At 38.3% G+C, this 24,015-nt stretch overlaps 1 protein-coding gene across 1 annotated transcript in view; it reads left to right on the forward strand.

The window, feature by feature from the left end:
* Window positions 1-1,124: 1,124 nt before the first annotated feature.
* BRINP1 (BMP/retinoic acid inducible neural specific 1) overlaps window positions 1,125-24,015 on the forward strand; it is a 1,471,690-nt gene continuing 1,448,799 nt past the window's right edge. Inside the window, exon 1 of the mRNA XM_044058041.1 lies at window positions 1,125-1,142. The gene's annotated coding sequence lies outside the window, so the exon portion shown is untranslated. The remainder of the gene's footprint in view (window positions 1,143-24,015) is intronic.

Here is a 24,015-nt window from a genome sequence, read left to right on the forward strand (position 1 = left end):
GTTAAGTAACTCATTGCTGTATGTTATAGTCACAGGATGGATGCGCAATCTGGCATTAGCAAATCATTCACATTCTATTTTAGCCAGTCCCTCTATGCCTGTACTGAAACACAGGTCATCTGAGGTACAGCTAGGGTTTATCCCTTTATACCACAGGGCTGAGTTATTTATTTGAATAATTTTAATTTACATTCAGTTACTACATTGTTTACTTGTCACAGTCCTCTGTGCACTGATTGGCTACTTGTATATCTAATTGCTAATATTCCATTTTTCTATATTTTCTTTCTAACCACTACCCTGGCCAACACAGAGATCCTAAATTTATACTTAACTCTGTTTCTAATTTCTCCCACACTTAAAACGTACTCCAAATAAATTATTTAAAATATATTTTCTGGAATAAAAACAAAACACAAATTACACCAAATTCTAGTATGTCAAATATAAATTAAGATTACAATTCATCTTCAGATGTTACACTATTTTTGAAGAGACTCAGTCATGATCATTACTATTGTACAAAATGAATATGACCTCCAAAGGTCCATATTAGTAGATACTCTAGTCTAATCTCTTATCTTCAATAGACCATGCCATCACAAATTAGCCTTGTGCCAAGAATAAAAACAACACAATCACAAATAATTATTTAGTTCCACTTCCTAATATACTCCTTCCTCTAAAACTGTTCATTTTGAAGCATACAATCTTGGTTAGCTCTCTCTTGTTTTGAGCTTTTTCCAAACAAAAACTCTACATACATCGATTTTTCTTAGGAAAAAAACATGGACTATTTGCAAATCATCAAGCTCCCCTCCGGAATGTTCTTTATGTATCCTTCAGTTTCTATAACTACATTCCATCAGACAATGACACATACAAATGAGGTTTGGAATATACCTTTTTGTCCTGGGACATCTTCAACTGGGGCTAGATAAATAGATTAGCAGGAATTAAGAGAATAAGGGGAGAATAGGGTTAAATTGGATGGCGAGATGTTTAGGAGGAAATGAGGTAAGGGTAGGGAGGGGCTTAGAGGGTTTTGTCAAGTGTAGCTGAGGTAGGAGTTACATTTTTGACATGAAGTTGCGATGGCAAGCGTACGTCCAAGACGACTTGTAGGCAGTCTTGTGGAACAGGTAAGCCTTGGGTTACTGGTGGGGTTTTGGCTGTAGCAGACAGATGGTATGTATAGGTAAATATATATTTTTTTCTCTCTCTCTCTCTCTCCCCCTTTTCTTGGGATGCTGTATTGAGTGGTTTAATGGGATTACTCCTTGGTAGTTTTGGTAGCTTCCTTTAGAGTGTGATGTCTGTGTGGGCCTTTTTTAGCAATGTCGCAACTTTTAATCATTTTGGGTTATTAAGTCTCTGTAGGGGAGCAGTATGGCAGCACCTGTCAGCTTGGGGGTTGGGACAACATTCAACTGGCAGAGGTGGTTGCAACTAATGGGAGTTGCCACGTAGCTAGCTGCAATCTGGTATTAATGGCTGCTTTGGGTGGAGGTATTGTACAGATATGGGCTGTTGCTTTCTGCAAAGTTTCATGTTGCAGTATTATTAAGTTCTTCTTTTCAGTGGATAACACAGATATTAAATGCTTGGATATTTTGATGCTGTGTTCATCTGTAAGTTTAGTCATTTAGGCCAGGAAAGAGCATATTGTGTAGTTTGTGGTAGTTTGGGGGCTGGAGGGAGTAGCGATGGGTGTTTTGCAGATTCCAGGTTCCATGGAGGAATAGGTTGCTACCGCGCATGCGCTGTGTAATGTCTGCTCATTAATATATATATATATATATATATATATATATATATATATATATATATATATATATAAAATAAAATAACACACACAGACATGGCAATAACACAGAATGAATGCTGTTAGAAACTTATGACAAATGAGATGGAGTGATACACAGTGTTTCACATTTAACTCACAAACACATTCGTTGAAAGCAGGACAGATTACTTTGGTAATACATAGAATTTGGATAATGGAAGTTCTGTCATTAATCCTGCTATGAGGTGTTGAACATTATAGCTGGTATTTTGAATTTGGCCCCTAAAACGTTCACTTACAAATGATTTTAAAGTCTTCTGTACAACTCCACCCTGTCTTGTTTTAAATATGTTGATGAATCATTAGGTAGGGGCTGGGTCATTTCACATTGGTAAGCCATGCAGGTATCGGTAGCAGTTCATTTTCTACCGCATATATAAAAAATAAAAAAAAAATAAAAAACGGTCTCTTTCTGCCAATAGCTGGGATGGTGGGTAGAGTGGCTGAGAAGCAGTCACTAGGAAGGGTCAATGTGTTCATATGTAATAGCAATTAAGAGCTGCTCAGCGGGGTGATTTCAGTTCCTGAGAACTTGAGAGGCAGCTGCTGAACTGGTCCGTCAGTTTGCAGGGCTAGCGTGCTATCGGATTTTTGAGGAATGTGGGGCCTGAGCGAGTGTTGGATGGTTGTCGTTGGGGTGTAGGTGGGGGCGTTATAGATGGGGGGACAAAAAGAACAGAAATAAAAAAAGAGAGAGAGAATTCTTGGCACTCATTGTGGGGACGGCCTAGCATGGGTTTTTCTATTGTTGTGACCCCTCTTTCCTATTGGGTCAGCTGCATTTGCTCTGTTGCTATAGGGAGTCACCAAGCTGAAGGAGGAAAGTCTTAAAAAAAATAAAATAACATGTGTTGGGGCTATGGCTTAATTTCTGGAGGGGTGAAGTTTATGGCAGATGGTCGAGCGGGTGTGAGAGCAGGATGGTTTGCATAAAAAACTTGATGGGCTTCATTAGTTTCCTGATGAGAAAGAAGATTTTTGAGGGCTGAGGATCACTTCCAGCAAGGGTCGTTCACCCATGTGAGTTGCTATGGGAAGGTACCTAAGAACTTCATTCCCCTCAACTGTGCAGATTTTTGCATTATGTCCAGACTTTTGCTTCATATTTTTGGTCTGTTTTTCATAAAATTGTGGTTTTCTGGAAAATTAGTTGCACTTCATTAAAGCATACAGTTAGAAATAATGACAGACATTTGAGTTTCAGACTTCATACCTTTCAGAAAATTCATGCTAATGTAATACCTGTTATTCTGTTAACTTTTTTAAGTTCATAAGAGCAATATGTAAAAAAAGTCCCTATTTTTTGGCATTTGTCCCACTTTTATTAATGGCTTTGTCCAGATTTCTTGCTTTAAGAGGTTGAGAGGTTTGTTGAGATTACTTATAGGCAACATTATAAATTTTGCAGTATGTCCTGCTGGTGCTTAGATTAATTCGTGCCCACTTTTATGAGGTTGTGGTTATGGCAGGCTGTTGACCACTTGTGGCAGGAGATGATGACAGACAGTTGAGTAGATATTCATGCCCTACAGGAGCTTATGCCGAAGCAAACTGAATAATTAGATAATTTCATATCACGGTACAGAGTGATCAATCCTGGAGTAGCAGTGGGGTCACTGTATACCAGTCAGGTGTACAAACTTGTAGCTCAATACCTAGTTTAACTTATCAATGAATTAATTAATTAAGTGATTAAATACGTATGTAGGTATGGAGGAAGGTAGGGTGGTAGGTAGGTAAGTATGGATGTCTTATAAGGCTGTGGTTATGGCTATGGGAAATTCTGGGAGCTTCCTTGGGGAGAAAGGTTGGTGACTTACACATAATAAACAATGACAGCATTTATACTGGTTGACTTTTTTTTTTTTTTTTTTTGGGAAACTCATTATGGGGATGGCGTCCTAGTGATATGGTCTGCCTCAAAGACACAAGGCATATGGTTGAGGCTTATTTTGCTCTATTTGTAAAGGCAAGGTGAGGTGTGGAATTCGAATAGCATCAGTTGGTGACCTGAAGGATGTGGATTCAAAAGGTGATGAAAGCAGTTTCAGTGGAGGCCTAGTTGCTTGTGTGGTGTGCAATGCCATCAGAGATGGATGTGCGCTGAGCAAGCAGTAGCCAATGCCCTCCTGGCATGACTTTAAAAGATTGCGAGGTATGGAAATGGAGCAGGATTAGTGATCTGAAGGAAAAGGGTTGGGAACAAGCCTGTGTGGGGTTTATGCACTGTTATTTTGCTGGGGAGGCTGGGTTGATGTGTGGGGAACAGTATGGTAACAACTGCTACCTTTTTCACTCAGGGCATGTCAAGGTTGGTGCAGTGGGGTAGTGTAGGGCCAATGGGAGGATAAGGTATGTTGGGGTTAAGCTATAGCAGGGTTCAGGTATGTAAGATTCCTCAATCCAGTGTGCGACGTATGTTGCTTTTAATTAAGAGAGACATGGGTGGATGTTGCCTTCGTCCAAAGGGACATAGGTTGAGCCATGGGGGGGTTTGCACGGGTTGTAGTCGACAGCATTAGCATGACTATGGATGGTTTTAATGTTCTCGCCCTAATTATGATTAACAATTTTGTTGAGTATTGTTAATATGTGAGGTGGGAAGAAATTTTACGGGGAACTTTGAAGACATTTTAAGTTTCAAAGGTGTTTTGCATTTGTTAGTACGTGTATTTCATACAGTTGATGAATAAATGATGCCCTTGGGTGCATGATATCATTAAGAAGTTGGATTATGAGGTTGTGGAGTATTTACAGTTTTTTCATCAATGGATCATGCTAAGGTTGAAGATGAGGATGTGTGCAGTGGATATTATGTGGTGGTTGGAAATGATATGGACTTGACAAGCAAGAGAAGTGGCTGAGGAATGTGTCGGCTGTAGGAGCAGTATGAAGGAGGTCACTGTTTTCCAGTAGTACTGCCGTATGTGGAGTTTGTTTGTTTGTTTGTTGTAGGTAAGGTGTCAGCAAGAGAAGAGGTTGTATCTTGGGGGTGGGGTTAAGCAAGGTTGGGGAAGTTTACAAGGGGTCTGGGGGCTCTTGCAGGAGGGATGGACGCACAGCCAGCACAAGCAGAGGAAGTTAATAGGTTAATGGTTTAGGACCTTTAGTCGGTTATTTATCAATGTTTTAGGTATGGCTATTGTGCAATTTCATTTGTGAGTTTTCACAATCCAGAGTGCAGTCCATGTTGCTCATTGTTAAAATGGACAAGGGTGAATGTTGTCCTTGTCCTAAGGGCAATATAGGTGGAGCTGTAGGGGGAGTTTGTATCTCTGTTTTTGTAACTGGCTGTACAGCAGGATTGTGGCCGGTTTTAATTTTTCTTTGTCTAGTCATTAATTTCATTGGGACCTCCTGTGCTGGTAGAAGAGTATTAATTTTAGTTGTAAAATAAGATCTTGTTTTATTTCACAGGGTTACCTGTCATACTATTACGGGAGTTGTGAGGTAATTTTATGGGATCATTGGTAGGACATTTAATTTTTAGGGATGATTTGCATCTGGTTGTGTCTACATTTTATGCATTTAATAAATGTGATATGCCCTCAGTGATGCATTATGGTCTTTAAGAATTTGGTTTATGCGGGTGTGGAGTATTTACAGGCTTTTCTTTTACAGATCATGCTGAGTGCAGATTGGGGCGTGCAGAGTTGGTATTACTTGGGGGACTGATGAAATGTGGACTTGACAGGTGAGAGAAGAACCTGAGGAGGGTTTCAGCTGGCAGAACGGTATGACAGGAGGTCACGGTTTGCCAGCCGTGCAGCGAATATGGAGTTGTTGGTTTGATGTGTGTTTCTTCTCTGCAGTCACAATGTAATGTCTTGTTTTGGTTTGATCTTGTATGGGGAGCATCAGTGTGGAAGTTTACTCTCTTTTATGAGTAGCAGGGGTCTTCTTATGAGGAGTCAGATATTATTGTAGGCATCAGGGGTAGGGATTAGTGGGTTTCTTTGCATCAGTAAGGCTTGTGAGCTAGATGTGGGGTTTGATGGGAGGATTTAGCTTTGAGTTACAGCAGTTTCAGGATAAACTGGGCTGAGCTGATATTCCTGATGGTAATAGCATGTCATGGACATTGTGTGACTTGGTAGCATCTGGCATTCTCTAGGTGGTGTATTGTGTTGGTTAATTTTCCATGGCTGGGTCTATTTTTGGTGATACTGGTCATGATAGTGGTGTTTTTGAGGTCATACTGCTCCCAGCCATGATGGTGGTTTTAGGTGTCTTATTGTTTATAATGAGCAGTTGATGTGATGGCACCATTTTATTAAATGGAATTTAAGATGAGATTTAAGAGGGGGTGTTACATTCATTGGACAGTAAACAAAATGTTTCATTGGGCAGTACAGTGGGGTTGCAGTGTGGCATGGTGGTATGCATTTGCCTCGGCATGGCTTCAGTGGCGGTGGGCTTAGTAGTGGGTCCAGTGGTTGGTAAGGGTCTTGGTATCATTGCGAGGCTTCCTAAGGTTGGGTAGTATGGTTTAATTACATCACAGCAGTAGTTATGATAGGTGATGTGGTTATTGGGTTTGCTACTTTAGCGTAGGTGCAGGGTCAGTGGTTTGTTTTCAGTTGTTTTGTATTTGGCTGTTTCCATAAGTAATGTATAGTGTTGGGAGGTACTGACTTAGATTCAGCTTGGTTAGGGAGGATGGTTACACCAAATGATGTTTGACCTAGTGCCTTACTGGAGGTTAGATTACTGGAAGTTTGGTCAGAGAGAGGGCAAACAGCCTGGTCAGGCTGTTGAGCAGAGAAGAGGGGCAGGCTTGCCCTCTTCTGTTCCCCATCTGGTGTTGGATGTGCAATTCAATAAGTTGGGAAGGAAAGTGAGTGGTTGTTCTGTTGGATAGGTTAATAAGCAAGCAGAGCTGCATATTTGGATGGTAGTGTAATTCAATAAATTGAAGGTGAGTGGGGTAACGCTGCCTTATTAGTGCAAAGATAAGTGAGCAAGTGGGGGACGCTGCTTATCAAGGGTGAGTGGTTATGCTGCCCTTATGGTTATTGCATGTTTTCTTTATGGTTATTACATGTTTTCTTTCATGGATGATGTTATCACCTGTGTCATGTTTTTGTCTGAAACTATTGGCTAACAATCATATTTATGCAAGTTTAATAAAGGTCATCAAATGTCATTCTGTGTTGTGTGTTTATTGAAGTGGACCAGGACAAATGAGGTTTGGGACAAACCTTTTTATCCTGGGACATCTTCAAGTGGGGCTAGATACATAGATTAGCAGGAATTAAGAGAATAAGGGGAGGATAGGGTTAAATGGGATGGAGGGATGTTTAGCAGGAAATGAGGTAATGGTAGGGAGAGGCTTAGAGGGTTTTGTCAAATATAGCTGAGGTAGGTGTTACATTTGTGGCGTGAAATTGCTACCTTCCTGCCCTCCTCCTTTTTATTAGTGGGGATTGTGGTTATGTTAGTTTGGAAAGGTGGAGAAAACGGGCAGGCTTGCCCTCTTCTGTTCACCCTCTGGTGTTGGATGTGCAATTCAATAAGTTGGGAAGGAAAGTGAGTGGTTGCTCTGTTGGAGAAGTTAATAAGCAAGCAGCGCTGCTTACTTGGATGGTGATGTAATTCAATAAATTGAAGGTGAGTGGGGTAATGCTGCCTTATTAGTGCAAAGATAAGTGAGCAAGTGGGGATGCCGCTTATCAAGGGTGAGCGGTTACGCTGCCCTTATGGTTATTTTATGTTTTCTTCCTTGGATGTTATCACCTGTGTCATGTTTTTGGTTGAAATGTAAAACTATTTGTTAACAATCATATTTATGGAAGTTTAATAAAGGTCATCAAATGTCATTCATGTTGTGTGTTTATTGAAGTGGACCAGAACAATTTTTTTTTCCATACAAGTATTCTACAACCTTTAACATTTGTCACTTACCTTCCATTTAAAAGCCCTTAACAGTGAAAGCCAAGCATTCATTCCTATGTATCTCATTCCTTTAGTAAACACACTACTTATCTGAAACTAAATCCAATAATTTATAACATAAAACCCTACATTGAGTTAGAAAACATGAAGCCCACTACATTAACATCATTTACTACAATTAATTAATTACCATTCCCCCCTACCACCACATATGTTAATTCTCCTGGAGTACACAGGTCACTGCCTTTTCTAAATCTTCCAGACAATGTTAATGGGCTTGGCAGTATTAGAGGGGAAGAAGACCCTGTTGATTTTGACTCTAGTCCGGCACTGTGAAGAGACATGAAAGGTGTAGAATAAGTGGGAGGCCTTGGCTACCAGTGAAATACCACTACTCTTATCATTTTTTCACTTACCCAGTGAGGTGGGGGGGTAAGCCCCACCAGGGCTCTCACTTCTGGCTCCAAGTGCCCAGCCTTCTGGGCGCGGCCCGCTCTGGGGACAGTGTCAGGTGGGGAGTTTGACTGCGGAGGTACACCTGTTATAATGTAGGTGTCCTAAGGCAAGCTCAGAGAGGACAGAAACCTCCTGTGGAGCAAAAGGGCAAAAGCTCGCTTGATCTTGACTTTCAGGATGAATAAAGACCATGAAAGTGGGGCCTCACGATCCTTCTGACTTTTTGGGTTTTAAGCAGGAGGTGTCAGAAAATTTACCACAGCGATAACTGGCTTGTGGCTGCCAACTGTTCATAACAATGTCACTTTTTGATCCTTTGATGTTGGCTCTGTCTATCATTGTGAAGTAGAATTCACCAAATGTTGGATTGTTCACCTACTAATAGGGAATGTGAGCTGGGGCTTAGACCGTCGTGAGACAGGTTAGTTTTACCTTAATGATGATGTGTTGTTGCGATAGTCATCCTGCTCAGTATGAGAGAAACCACAGGTTCATACATTTGGTGTATGATAATTATGAAAACAACAGTTTGGAGATGCTAAATGAAGGTAAATTGTCATGAGGATATTGATTTGTTGACGATTATTACTACAGCGTATAGTATGTTAGATGATACATTATTAGAACTTGTTCAACAGGCTTTCATAGATTTCAATATTTACAAATTTTTGGTACTACCAAATCTGGATATTGGGTTTTTTTTGGGGGATACCAAAGATCCATAAAAATATCCATAATCTACCATTCAGGTCAATTATTTCAGTAAGAGGTTCTAAAACAGAACCAATTGAATTATTGATAGATCAGCATTTGAATCCAGTGGTACAACAGTTACATTCATAACTTAAAGCTTCTTGGGTGTCTTAGATCCATTAATATAATTTATGTCTTGGGAGATGAGGCTGTTTTTATTCACAGTGGACATCAATAGTTTGTGTACGTGGATACCACAGGATGTTGGAATTGAATGGACCAGAATTTTCTAAGCAGATTTACTACCTGTAGTATGATGGAAAGGAATACCATTTGTCTCATGACTGAATTAGTACTGGAAAATATATATTTTTTTCTTTTTGGAGACAAATATTGTCGTGAAACAGGCAAAGTAGCTATGGTTGCGCTATGGCACTGGCTTTTGCAAACATTGTACTGGCTTATTTTCCCAACTATTATTCACATATGTTACATTATACAAACATTATATAATGATCTTGTTTCATTTGGAAGGGGAATAGTAATAATCTAAAAAATGTAGACCTCTTAAGTACTAGTACTCAATTTTAACATTCAGTATAGGTAATTTGAATTATACAGTCATGTATTTTAATGTAATATTATTATTTTTTAACATTCAATATACAGTCGTTTTTTAATCTAAACTTGACAATTGACATAGTAAATGACAAATTTATTCTGCAATTTATAGGAAACCCGTGCTTATCAATAATTATGTTAATTACAGCAGTGCTCATCCACTGCACATGAAAACAGTGTAGCAAAAAGACTTTTTCAGATTATCAGTACTGATTGCAGATGATTAATTTTAGAGGAGTTTACATTTTTGAGGAGCTTGCTGATGAACAGAGGATTTTGTCTTTGTTTGTAGACAAATACATGGAGGAAGTGAAAGATAACTGAAATACAGTTTTCAAACCTATTTTAGTAGAAGAGATTTTTGAGAATAAAGTTGGTCACCTACAAGACCATTTTTTTATCCATGATTATTGGCATGTCATTGGACAGCAGTATAATCAAACATATGTTGCCTGACAACTGGAAGATTTTTAAAGGGGATGGAAATATGTGTGAAGCTTTAGCTAATTAACCACAATTTGTGCCTAAGAAAGGGTATACTTTAAAACAAAGGTTAGAAAAAAGAATGCTCTCTTAATGGTGATGAGTAAAAAGGTTAAAGGTCAAAAACCAAATAGGCAGCTGGATATAGAAAACGCTGGTTTATTTAGAAAATGATCCTTAAAATCAGTAGTACAGGGATGTAGTTCACACACTGGTGTCATATGCAAACAATATGGCCTTTGGGAAATTACTTAGCTCCTCAGATGGTAGGTGTGCATTGGTTCTTGGAATGTATCTGATGAAGTTCTGGTATTGTTGGCGGGACGAAGTCCTGTACTACTGATTTTAAGGATAATTTTCTAAATAAACCTGCGTTTTCTACATCCAGCTGCCTGTTTGTTTTTTTATCGAGTTTGCTGTCTTTTGCTGCTGCTGGTAAGAAGGTTAAAGGTACATATGCATGTGGAAATTGTAAAGCATGTAAGTATTTGTCTGGCAATTGTAAATTACATATGTATTTGTCTCCCAGTCCATTTATTTTTTTTTTTAGTTTGAAGCATGTGGGCAAAGCAATAGTGCCAGCCCAGCAATTTAATTGCCATTCAAGTGATGTTCTTTACATCACAGTGCATTCCACCTGAGACAGTTTTTATATAGGGAAAACAAGTAGAGAGTTGACAAAAAGTAAATATAAACATAAATCGGTCAGTTAAGGTTAGACATGACAGCAATTCTTTATTTAATTATTTCTTGAGATGTGTAGGTTTTAAAAGGTTTTTTGTTTTCAGTCCTTGATCAAGCAAAATGTGATTTTAGAGGAAAAGATTTTAATAAGAGATTAGAAAACAAAAAGCTAAAATTGAAAATTCTGTTGATGTCCAATACTGCATTAGGCTTGAATGAACATTGTGTGTATTACAAACTAGACCACTAGATTAAATCTATTAATTTTTCATTTTTTTCTATTTTGATAATTAATTTTTAGTTTTATTCTTATTGATAGATGTTTAATAGTTAATTAGGTTTTTGATAATAGATGTTTCATTTATTAAATTACTTTGTTTTAAATATTCAATTAATCATGACCTACTGGTATTTTATAGTCATGCTAGTGACTTGACTATGGTTTTATATATTGTCACAGGCGTTAGTTGCTTTTCGGAAGAAAGTCATTGTACATTTTTTATAAAAGCTCTAAATATAACAATATTATTTTGGAGTGATGCTTGCTGATTCCTGAGTGATCTTTTATTTTATTTTAAACAACATTAACACCCAAAACCATGTCAGTGCAACAAGCAAGGCTTGTCTAGATACATTCACTATTGACATCAAACATGCATCTGCTAAAGATATAGAAAAATGAACCAGATTCTGTCTGCTTTCCCACTAGGGTTGCATAGTGTTCTACCATGGTTCATCATACTATGGAAAGACCATAACCTGTTAATCCCTAAAATGTTTACTACCTCTACAGCACTAGAGACATCAAGCATAAGCAATAGAAAACTGCAGTACTTACATCTGACAATGAAGTGAAGAAGCTATCCAAAGCAAATGACTTATGACCAGTTTCATTATTACTACACCTATTCAAATGATTTGAAAAAAATACTATACTTCTAGCTATCATAATATATACCATCCCACCAAGTTCTCTTTCTGCATTTTTAATTTCTCCAAGACTTTTGAATTTTTAATACCAGGATGTCAAATGGACTCCATTCCTAAGTCAAAGTTGGATTAAAGTTCATGAAGTTAGTATTGTTTCAATCTTTGATGTCGGCCAGTAGTGCTCTTCGCAGCACCCGCATTGTGCCCAGTAATGACTCCTCCTGCAATTCATATGGAGTTACATGTATTGGTAACATATCTAAAAACGATTGTAAATTCTTTTTTATAAGACCCATTGCTCCTACTACTATTGGAACTGTCCGGATATCTTTCTTCCACATTACTCTCATTTCTGCCTGCAGATCCTGATATTTTTATGACTTTGTGTCTCTCTCTGTACGCAAGACACTGTAGTCACTGGATGTAGCAATTTCAATGATCAATGCTACTCTTGTCTTCTTTTCTTGGACCAATATATCCATTTTTCTAGCATTTACCTTTTGAAATGTTGGCAATGGATGATCCCATATGATGTAGACTTCTTCATTTTCTATGATGCCTTGTGTCTCATGTTTCCAGTGTTTTTCGGCCACTTCAGTACAGTAATCTTTGCACAATCCCCAGTGCAACAGTCTCACCACATTATTATGCCTTTCATTATACAGTCCTTCTGCCATTAGTATGTTGCAACCAGCAACGAGGTGTGCAACTGCTTCAATGTGGCTTACAGTGTGTTCTTGTAGATGCAAACTAACAGTCCTTTCCTTACTGATCGAAAATGTACTCGAACATAGACACAGGGAAATTTAATGGGAACTCTCTTTAGTGCCGTAATAATGGATTTTGGTCTAGGTGACCACTCGTGCATTTTACACTGTATTAATGAGCCAGGAATAAGGTCCAATGAAGTATAACAGTTGAGAGACTTTGTGCACAGCTGGTAATTCAAAGTCCAAATAGGGAACACAAATTTCCATTATGCACCTCTTGTCAAAGAAGTCCAACAATGATTAGTGATATCTCCCATATTTCACTCTCATTCCATCTATTTTATATGTTGAAGTCATGGTCATATACAGAGTTATAATTTTCTTAACAGATAACAAGTTGAACTAAATGTAGTTAGAGAGACACTTTATCTATTTACACTCTGTTAGCCAAGTTAATGCCATTAGATCAATCAAATCTTTTCAGGGTAGATCCAAGGTAGTAATTTATACTGACTAGGGAAAATTTATCCATGGCACCAGTGAACATTCTTTAGTCTTTTCAAGACATGTCATGGAATGGAATCTTTACATCCACTCCGTCTCCCACCAACTGATGGAGGGGTTGCCTTAGTTTAACAATAGAATGATACACTCAGGAGTGCAGCACTCCCTAATGCTGCATTGCAATGCCAGTACTGAAAAATTAATCCCAACTACCGTGTGTGTGAATAAAACACACTGTCTTCTGCACCAACATCACAAAAATGCTTCCTGTTGAGATACTGACACTGCTTAGACCTGGGAACTTTGATGATAATTCCCTCTTCGCTGATCACCATGTAGCAACAGTTATCAGGAAATCCATCTTAGTGCAGCTGATTGCCAGGAGACCCTCATCCAGATCTAAAGATGCTTTTGGCCTCTTTTGTTCTGAACCGATTAGACCAATCCAGGAACATAATGTCCCATTTGGGATGGACTTCACTAGACATGTCAAACAATTAGAATGATCCTCCATCCCCCCCAGATGATCACAGGCTTGAAATCCTTAAGCTGCTAGAAAAGATTAGACGTATGGTATCTGTGTGTCATATAGGGTCATCAGGGAAAACTATGGCATGTCTTCTGAACAATCAGTGACCCATTTTCCAATATCTCTTGTACCTTCAGAAGTCAAACCAGCGTATGCCAGAAGAACAGATCTAAACCTGCTTCAGCAGATCAATAAAGCAGGGTGGCCTAACAGATTCATTACTCAGCATTTTCTTTATTTCAGCAATGGACTTTAGCAGCAGATAAAGTGATGTGACACTGTATCATCCTTCATATGGGTCTTAGATAAATCGGGGTCTATATTTGAAGATCGAATGTTTAGGTGATCGAACACCTAAACATTGATCAGCTAATATCAAACCTAAGAATATCGAACCCCCCCCCCCCCAAGGAAACACGCACATAGGCCAGTAAAAAAAAAATTACATCCGAACTAAGTGGGGGGTGTTGATCCCCACACCCCCCCATGTGGGGGGCTGTGCCCCCTACAACCCCTAATTAAATATACCAACTCCGAGATCACTCAACAGTATGGAAATGGCAGAATCCAGTCAATGGCCAAGGGAAAGATTTCCATGCTTAAATCGTTCGTTCGACGTTTTTTGCTTTCGATATTAGAAGATCGATGTTTAGGTGTTCGATCACCTAAACATTTGATCTTCTAATATAGACCCGATAATCGTATTGGTATTTATAAACTTAACATAGACTTGACTAGCATAGACCTCCTTCAGAGCAGAGGTACAGTCTAGGTTAGAAAATGGCAGTCTGTAACAGTCGGATGACTCAGTAGCCTTGAACATCCTATTTCTATGATCTTTCTGAACTTTCAACTCTCAGACTGGTTGCTTAAACAGAAACCTGATGATCTCATTTATCTCTAATTTGAATTGATTAAGTTATGTGTTGTTTCCCTCTGAAGTGAAAACTTTACTTTGGGTACTCTCCCAGATCTAAGGGCAATGTTCTCACAAATATAGTGTTGTTGTAATTAGATAATTTGTGTATAGTGGTTTATATCTATTTTCATTGTTCTTCAAACCCTTATATTCCTTCAAACACTATCTATTTGGATACAGTTTACTGCTATCACACATCTTGGCCAGGACTTTTGGACAGTCTGGCCATTATCTCCTATTCCAAATGGGTGACATGAAATTATATCAATATGTATGCAAGTGCTTACATTTACACACAATTGATTAGCATCTGTACCCCCCCACTATGCTATTTTTGGTTGGAATAGATAGAGTCCACTATTGTTTTCCTCTAGGGGGTACTTGGAACAGTCAAAGCCATTAAGTTTCTCCAGTAGAGATTCCACTGCCTCCAGCCTTACTACTTTTTCATGGATCAAACAGGAATGTTTATTTTGCGTTGGCTAGCTAGCCTGGAAAATATGTAGTTTGATCAGGTGCACTTAATAAGGATGCTTTTATTTCTCTTTACTTATTTCTGTTTTAATAGCTTGAAGAGGATTGGGTTTGTGGTTTATACACAGAAAAAAAAGCCTGTTGTCAGTTAAAAATGTTTCAGTGATGTCACAGGAAAAGAACCTTGACATTGTATTTAAGTTAGTTTGAGTTTAGTTTCTATTATGGTAACCATCTTTGAATTGTGCAGAAAACATGTATTCTGTTATGTATGCCTTTATAAGCGATATCAAGTGGTATGATTACTACTTATTAAGATGAGAAACAATTCGCCATCAAGACTTGAAAATTCTACGGCAAAAAAGTATAAAAAGCTGCTGAGATGAGTTTTTCATTAAGAGAATGTGTGGGTGTATTTGTAAAACTTGATATGCAAGACAACAATGCATTATAGAGGTTGTAAGTCACAATCCTTAAATTAACCAAGAAAATCTATGTATGAATAGCTGACTAAAAATATAAAGAAGAAACCCTGCAGATGTGTGGAGAAAAAACATTTCATTCATAAATATGAAACCTGCTCTATCATTCTGACTTCAGTACAATAGAAATAGTCACTCTAACAGATCCCCCTTTTACAATTAAATTCTTGTTTCCAAGCCTGAAGCCAAAAGGAATTATTAGTTCACATTAATCTAAGCAAACATTGTTTTAATGTTTAAGGAGTGGCATTCGTGCTGAAGAAACATTGTGCACAGCTTTATAAAATATGGATGTTTCTTTGCAACCAGTTTGCTATAATTCTGCTACTATTTCATCTTTGACAAGTCAAGATGAGGTGGAATACTGATGAAGATTTCAGAAACGGAGATCAGATCAGTATGACTACCAGTAAATTCATGTGTGACACATTGAACTAGTCATATAACAGAAATGTTTGTATGCGCTAAGCCTAGCAGTGTGTTCGTCACTAAATAATTGATATTTTAGACTTTTTTAACCTGCATACATCTGAGCTAATACTAGGTCAATAGGCACCATAGGCAATTTTGTTAATGACCCCCCCCCCAAAAAAAAAAAAAATACTTGAGGACAGGAAGAAAGAAAACTCTTCTTCAGGATTGTGCTTAAATCATTTATGTAGCTGTTATCTCAATTTCATGTGTTTAAATAAATACCACTACTGTATACACTCATGATGAGCTGGGCATCTGCACAACAGAAGTGATTACGCCACTGGTTTGCAGAGCATGATTGCCACCTCTTCTACTGTGCCTACCATGTCATGTGACAGCTTGTATGCAGGGCATCTGCCATTTGATGCATAGCAAAGACATCACTAGTGCAGGGCAAAATCATATACAACATAAAACAATATATATAGTAATTAGGTTGTTCATGATTGGGCTATCGTAATAGTAAAAAAACAATTATTAATATCAGCTTAAAACTTTGAGAGAGAATGACAGTGCACCTCATTTTAACTCCTTCATTTCTGCTATTAAGGTTCATGTTAGAAGTTAAGATATACAGTATATTAATCTGTTCTGCCGAAGGACAATGACAAACAGTTGTTTTATATTATAATATATTGCTCAGATTATAGAAGAAATAATAAACTTTATTAAACTGGTGTGTGGACCTCTGACCATTCAAAACCGGAAACAGTAATTAAAAACCACGCAACATTTATGTTAACTTTTCTAAAGAGACAATTGTGTTTCACCAGTATTGATCATAGGAGATTACTAGGCTAATGACCCTAGGGCCCTTACAAGTCTAGCCAAGTTTTACCCTTATTTCCACGATCAGCACCTATCACCCTTGTCCAAGAGGGACATAGGTAGAACCCCTGTGGTAAATTTACATTTACCCATTCGATCGTCCAGACTGCGTTTGAGGAGGGCCAATGAGGTGCTCTGCTTGACATGAAGCAGGAGTCTGTTCCAAAGGTGTGGCAACCTGTGGGAGACAAATCTGTCCCACCAGCAGGTTCTATTAATGCGACATACCAGGTCAAGGCGATTAGAGCGTGTAACCCGTGTACCATATGACTTATGGATATGCAGCATTTCCAATAAAGCAGGGTCAAAGATTGCCTTATATGCAAGGCAGAGGTTACCTCTGAATAGTCTGTATGAAACAGAATAAACTGACAGTGATTTCAGATGATCCTCATAGGACTGATGATGAAGACCTTGAATTTTTCTAGCAAGGAACCTTTGTGGTGTCTTCAATTGCTTCTGGTGCTTGGAAAGGTACATACCAAAAGGGGCATTGCAATAAATTATTGGCCTTATAAGGGAATAGTACAGTGGGATTATAATTCCTTTGCCCTTACTTATGAGATGAGCAGTACAGAATATCCTTCTTACCATTATGGAGACACATGGCAATCAAAGGTAAGGTTGCTGCCAACCTGTGGCCCAGGGTTCTCGCCACAGACTGCAGACGTAGGGTGTTGTTACTGATGTGGTAGTTGGCAGGAACATTACTCTTATTGAAAGGAATGATAATACGATTTTTGCATTGAGTTTAAGGCCAAGACTTTGGCACATGTTGATGTTGCAAAAAGTAATACTAGAACTATGGACTTTCATCCATTCTTGTTCTAAAAATGATATTTTATATGCAGCATTAGGTGCTGAGAAACAGCCAATGTATTAACATATTGGATTTGATCATAGTTACTTTCTGAATCAAAGACTCTGTCTGGTGAGAGGCATACCTTAATCAGTGTCAAATAGGTGTCAATAAAACATGACATTCTTTTCGTATGTATTTTTCTCTTTATCCATAATTCCTTTTACCTAAGTGAGACATTGCCCATGTAATTTAGTTGAACCTGCTAGAACAGACAGACAAAACTGTTACTTTTCAGCTTATGCCCTACTACTGTGCATCACTTCGAATTACATGTGTTGTGACAGTCAGCTAGGATTGCCTGGTCTGTGTCATATGGCTACTCATCACTTGAAAATGTAGCTTCTGGGTAGATACAATACTAGAACTTGTTTTTTTCTTTACTTAAACTAAAATGCTAGGCACTACATTTGGCTATAGTGCAAATAAATAGATGTTTTACAAACACACTGCCTTACTGGGATATGGGTAAGTAGTGTCCTGCTAAGCTATCTCTGGCAGTCCACCAAAGCTCAGAGCTCCTCCCCCTGCCTATCTCTGGGTGTGATGGGCCAATCACCTGAGAGTACAGTGGCTGCCTTTCAGACCCAGGGACAGAAACCTTTCAATTTTCTAGTGTCACAGTAAGCAAAGGATTGCTTCTTTCTCTAGATTTCCAGCTGCTGAGCTCAGATAAATCCCCCTTTTAAGTTTAATTTCCTCCCTGTGCCTTTTCTATCAGTGCTTGCACAGTGTATTCTACTACTTTGACTGTTTTTTGTTCTTCAGATTAGAAATGTATATGCATCTATTTGCTACTTTGACTAGCCCAGTCAGGTCTATGCTGTTGATTAAAAGCTTTGTTTTGATGTTTTAACTTGAAAACTTATACATTTTATTCTTTGGGGTTGTTATTATTTAAAACAGGAGGATTACAACATTTTAAATGATGTTTTCATTTAAATAATGATTTTGCCACATTTTGTGATTTAAAATTTCTGACAGGAATTTTTCATGATTCATCTCTTTAGAAGTAAAAACCTACAAGAGAACAACTGCAGGAACTCCACAGAAAAATAAAAATGTTTATTGATTGACAGTAAGGCCATAAAATCAGTTATTCAAAATAATTGGAGCATACTAGGTGTTAGAAAAGAAATTAGCAAAATAGTGGGAGTTAAACCCTCTTTCATTAACAAAGAGAGAAGTAACATCAAGAATATTTTCTGAACAGAGAAAGTAGTGGATTTTGATTATAGAAAGTGTAGTAATATGTTGAGAGACTCCATATTTTTACAAAAGTAGAACAGATAGAGCACATGGTGTTCCAGGATTTTCACCTGTGCATCTAAATATGTGATTTGTCTATGTGCTCCACTTGCGATTCATTCTACATAGGTAAAACTATTAGTGAGGTAAAAAAAAAAAACATGTATGAGCATTCTTATGTGGTTAAAATAAAACTTATGGACAACACCATAACCAAACATTCTGTACAATGTAAGAATTTTAAAAAGTTTGTTTATGTCCATTGAGTTTGTCCCTAGTAATTCTAGGAGTTAGAGTACAGAGTTCGTGTCAAATATTTTTTGCATGGTTAGCGTTGCCGCCTCACAGAAAGAGGTTCTCTGGTTTGATTCTCGGCTTGGGTGCCTTCTGTGCAGAGTCTGCATGTCCTTCCTGTGGTTACGTGGGTTTCCTCCGGGTGCTCCGGTTTCCTCCCACATCCCAAAGACATGCAGTAGGTGGACTGGACACTCTAAAATGGCCCTAGGTGTGATTGTGTGTGTGTGTGCCTTCTGTGGAAGGTTGGGCTTCGGGCTGGCAACTCAACACTGTAAAACTCTACTGCCAATCATGAGTGGACAGATGATCCGCTGTGACGACCCCTAACCGGGAAAAGCCGAAAGAAGAAGAAGAAGATTTCACAGGATTAAACAGTGCTATAAATTGTAAAGTGGCATTGTAAAGAAATGTTAGGTTAAACAAATGTAAGTAAATACATTTGTATTGGCTTTTAATTTCTGTGAGAATGTTTACAGTATTTTAAAAGTTAATTGTATCATGATTTTCAATTTTCGTTTAATTGTGTCATTAGTTCATGTGATAATGTGAAGTGTATATAATTAATTTAGAGATATGTAATATACAGTTCAGAAGACCAGTTTAGGTCGAAAGTGCTCAGTCAATAAACATGTTTCTTTTCATGTGGAGTTCCTGCAGTTGCTCTCTTTTGTAGGTTGTTTTTACTGTTACAGTTCACTATAATTTAGGACCTAGAGAATATTCTGTGGTGTTTTGGACTCATGATTTTTTTCTTGTCTAATACTGGTTTAGGCTATATCCATTCATTTTGACTGACCCTAGCAATTTTTTAACAAATTAGTGGAGTTTTGTGCATGTATTTTGTATATGGAACTGTTTTGCCTGACCTGTCATTTTTTGTTCAGTGCCCTCTTTAGAATAGTAACCCCCTGCAGAAATGGACTTCAGATTGCTTTTGACACCATATTGTATGTTAAACATTTCTGACAGGAATTTTTCATTGATTTATGATTTATTTCTTGTCTAATACTGTCTTAGGCTGTGTTTATTCATTTGGTGCTGAAACTAGCCTTTATTTGTCAAAACTGGGAACATTTTGTGACTTTTTTGTGCTTTTAACGGTGTTACTAAAAATACTGTCATTTTCTCAGTGCAGAGCTTGCTATAGCATCCCTACAGACATAGAATGCTATTTAGATGGAAACTAGTGGGATTTGTCTATTATTTTACTATGTTGACTCTGCAGCCAATATTTGGTATTGAGCTGGACAATTTCTTGTCCACTGACTTAATGGATTCATATATGTTGCCCTCATCATCTACACCTTGTGTACTTAAATAAACATAGACACAAGTCAAGAAATATGCCTCAGCCTATAGTTCATGACTCAGCAATTGCCTTAAGTAGGCTATTGGACCATTCGCCTTCTTTGCCACCAGGTCCGCTGGTGTGGTGTTGGTACCACAAATGTTCATAACATGAGGGTCAGACATGCCCATCAGTGCTGTACCACTGCCTGTTTAAGGTACAAGAGAACCAAACTCTTTATATGCAGGGGAAGTCAGGGGTGCAGAATTTGTTGCCAGTGTTGATGCACCTCCCTTTGGGGATTTTCTCACTAGTGTAATGCATGCAAAAAAAAGGTGAAGACACACCATTCCAAAGTGCAACAGTGTCTGACTGTGTTTCCACCTGAGATATTGACTATGGCTAGATCCATTGTTCAGTCAGTCAATTATTTGTGTTTCCACCTGATATGTTGACTATGGCTAGATCCATTGTTCAGGCAGTCGCTATCTGGTGCAAACCTGTGTTATGAATAACACGAGGGCTCAAACCCCCTGTTCAACCATCCAGGGATCTTGATTTTGAAAGGCATTTGGAATTTGATATTCCAAAAGTGTCAGAATCTAATCAGTCACATTCCTATAGAGACAAGCAGGTGCAGAAAACCAAACAGATGTTTTATTTTCCCCAAATTCTGCCTAGATTTAAGGATTTATTTAATCAAGAGCAATCTTCGGCTGCTCCCTGAGGACAGCAGCATATATCGGCTTTTAGAGGATGAGGCCCCAGACATTGTGTCCTTCCCTCCATTAATCCCAGTATTGGAGGGTATTTGAAGGAAATTTTTCAATTCTCCTCTATTGCATGAGTCTTTACCTAAAAAGCTGTTTAAAAATTTCAGGGTGTGCTTGATCATGCCTGGTCTCCAAGCCCCCATTGTCTGCAGATCATGCTGCTTTGTCTCCAGTGAAATCTTCCAATAAGAAGACTATGTCTTCATAAAAACCCAGTCCCTTCAGATAAGCTAGACAAGCATCTAGAATCTCTGTGATGTTATCCAGCACAATAGCCTTTTAAGGTGTTTAACTACCTGGTGGTAGCTCGCTGTCAGACTCTTGGCATTCACATATATCCTTACTTGGATGACTTGCTGATCTGTTCAGAGTTTGTATCTAGGTGTTTGGAGTTGCTGGAGAAGGTATTGACCTCTGACAATTTATTTTTAAGGATCTTTTAAAGTTGTGCCTGATATGCTCACAAAAACTTATCTTCCTGGAGACAAGGTCATGCCTTACCAGTTGATGTTTAAGGAATTCTCCACATGGAACTTCAAGTCAACAAGAGAATTCCTCAACATTCTAGGACTTTTGGCATCCATGATTTTCAATATACCACTTGGCAATCTCCACATAAAAATTCAATGGTATATCCAGAGTGTTTGGACCCAGCACCTACCTTCACTGGAATCTCAGTTATGGGTGCTTACATTCATCATACGAGAGTTAAATTGGTTGATAGCACAGCTGAGTATCAATCCAGGAATTCCCTTATTCTGTTCTGGTACAATCTGTACAGACAGATTCATCAACATTCGCTTGGGGATCAGTGTCAATGGAAGTGCAAGTCCAGGTGTCTTGGGGCCCAAGGAGGGACAGAAGCACATCAATATCAAGGAAATGGTAGCTGTGATTCACAATTTGAAACCGCTTCACCACCTATGGACTTTAGGTCCTCTTTTTGTGATTATGGACAATGACATAGTGATGTGGCATCTCAACAAATGAGGTGGTACATGGTCATACCTTCTTTGCCACATGGTGCTGATGGCCTGAGAGCTGGCATTACAGCTTTCTCTGACTCTTCAGGCATCATACATCCCATCAGATCAAAATGCCATGGCAGATAGCCTAAGAAAATCCTGGGCACACCAGCAGAAGGTTAAGCTCAAGGCAGTGATGTTCCATGATCTGTTCCAGATCTAAGGAATACATCAGATAGATCTGTTCACCTCCTTTCAAAACAGATAGTTAGAGAGATTGTATTCCAGACATTCTTGCAGCCATGGTTGGAAGACAGATGCATTCATGTTCCCATAGATAGCAATATTCCTTTTGTGTTTTGACCATTTCACCTAATTCACAATATCCTTCTGAAGGTTCAAATATAAATTAAAAAAACATTGTGGTGACCCCCTTCTTCACTAGGCAATCTTGATCTAATGGTATTAGCCAAGGGCAATTACCACAGACATCCAAACACTATGGATTTGTTCACACATTCTAACAGCCTGGATGATTCAGTTTCAACTCTTTTAGGTACTTGTTTCATGAAGATGTTCAGCAGGTGTTAAGGGGGCCAGAAAACCTGCTGCTAGAAAATCTTATGTTTGCAAATGGATAAGGTTTTCTAAGATGTGTCTAAATGGGAACAGAAGGCCCCTTGAAGTTAACATTGTCTTGAAATATATGTACAAACTAGGATAGCTTATTGTATGCCTTAATTTAGTTGCATTTAACAGTCAACTCTACTTGTCTGCCAGTGGATACCCCTCTTTCTTCTTCTGATTTGGTAAAATAGTTGCTCATTGCTTATGAGGCCTCCTTGCAAGCAAATTCCTCTTTTGTGGGATCTCAACTAGGTTCTGGACAAATTGACCTTACCACCTTTCACACCTGTTGATTAAGCTGATATTAAGCTCTTGAGTGTGGAAAACTTTTCATATTGCTCTGACATTTGCTAGGTGAGTCTCTGAGCTGCAACCTCTCATGGTGGAAGAACCTTTCCTGATTTTCCACATGGGTAGGGTTGTGTCATGCACTAACTCCTCTTTCATGTGAATGTGGTCTCATATTTCACCCTCAGTCTATTAACCTTTATGTGTTCTTCCTAGAACCTAAGAATAAGGGAGACATGACACTTTTTTGTTCTTGTAAATTGTAAACAATCCACTCAGTGTCAGTTTGTATATATAACATTGTATTGTATTTCTTTTATGTGTCAAGCTTTTCTCCCCATATCTCCACTGGAAAGGGGATCTACTAAGATCATTCAGAATACCCTGGTAATCAAATGTCAAATAAATAAATGAAATAAATAAATACTTCATACCTTGGATGTGCATCAACAGATCAGGTACTACCTTGACAGAATGAGACATTTTAGGAAGGCTGAAAAGCATTTTATGTCTTACACAGGTGCAAAGAAGTGTCAACTTGTCTCTATCTGTATTTTTTTTTTGTTTACACCAGCCATGTCAAGATAAATCCAGGCAAGGTAAAGGGATATTCAGCCTAGGCGTTTTCATCATCAGTGGCATATTGGAAAAGGTGACCTGTAAAAGTATTCTCGATGCAGTAACTTGGTCCTCTGTCCATACCTATATAAAGCACTACAAGCTGGATGCCTTTTCTAAATCCAGAGCTGGCTTCACTAAGATTGAACTCCAGGACTGATGGACAGTTATCCTTCCACCTCCAACATTGTGTAACCTTTGAGAATCTAAGGTGATGGGTTTACAGAACATAATATAGTTGTATGAGTAACATTTACTTGTTAAGTGTAGATGTTTATAGGCCATACTGCCTTAGCTGCATTACCCACAGATTTGTGTAGTAATGGTACAAGACAGGAACTTTGTTTAGACCTAACTTCCATTACACTAGCAGCGAATAAGGATTCACTGTAGCCCCTAACAAAAAAATAAATACGTGATGAATCCTATCTCCTCATTAAACACAGAATCATCAGTAGTTAACTAAGATGCTCAGATGAATTGTCTCCGGGGTTCATTTTTCTTAAAAAACTTAGTATGGTTAC

This window comes from Protopterus annectens, chromosome 16.part0, assembly GCF_019279795.1.
Source record: "Protopterus annectens isolate FY-2018-M chromosome 16.part0, PAN1.0, whole genome shotgun sequence".
In the NCBI taxonomy this organism is placed as follows: Eukaryota; Metazoa; Chordata; order Ceratodontiformes; family Protopteridae; genus Protopterus; species Protopterus annectens.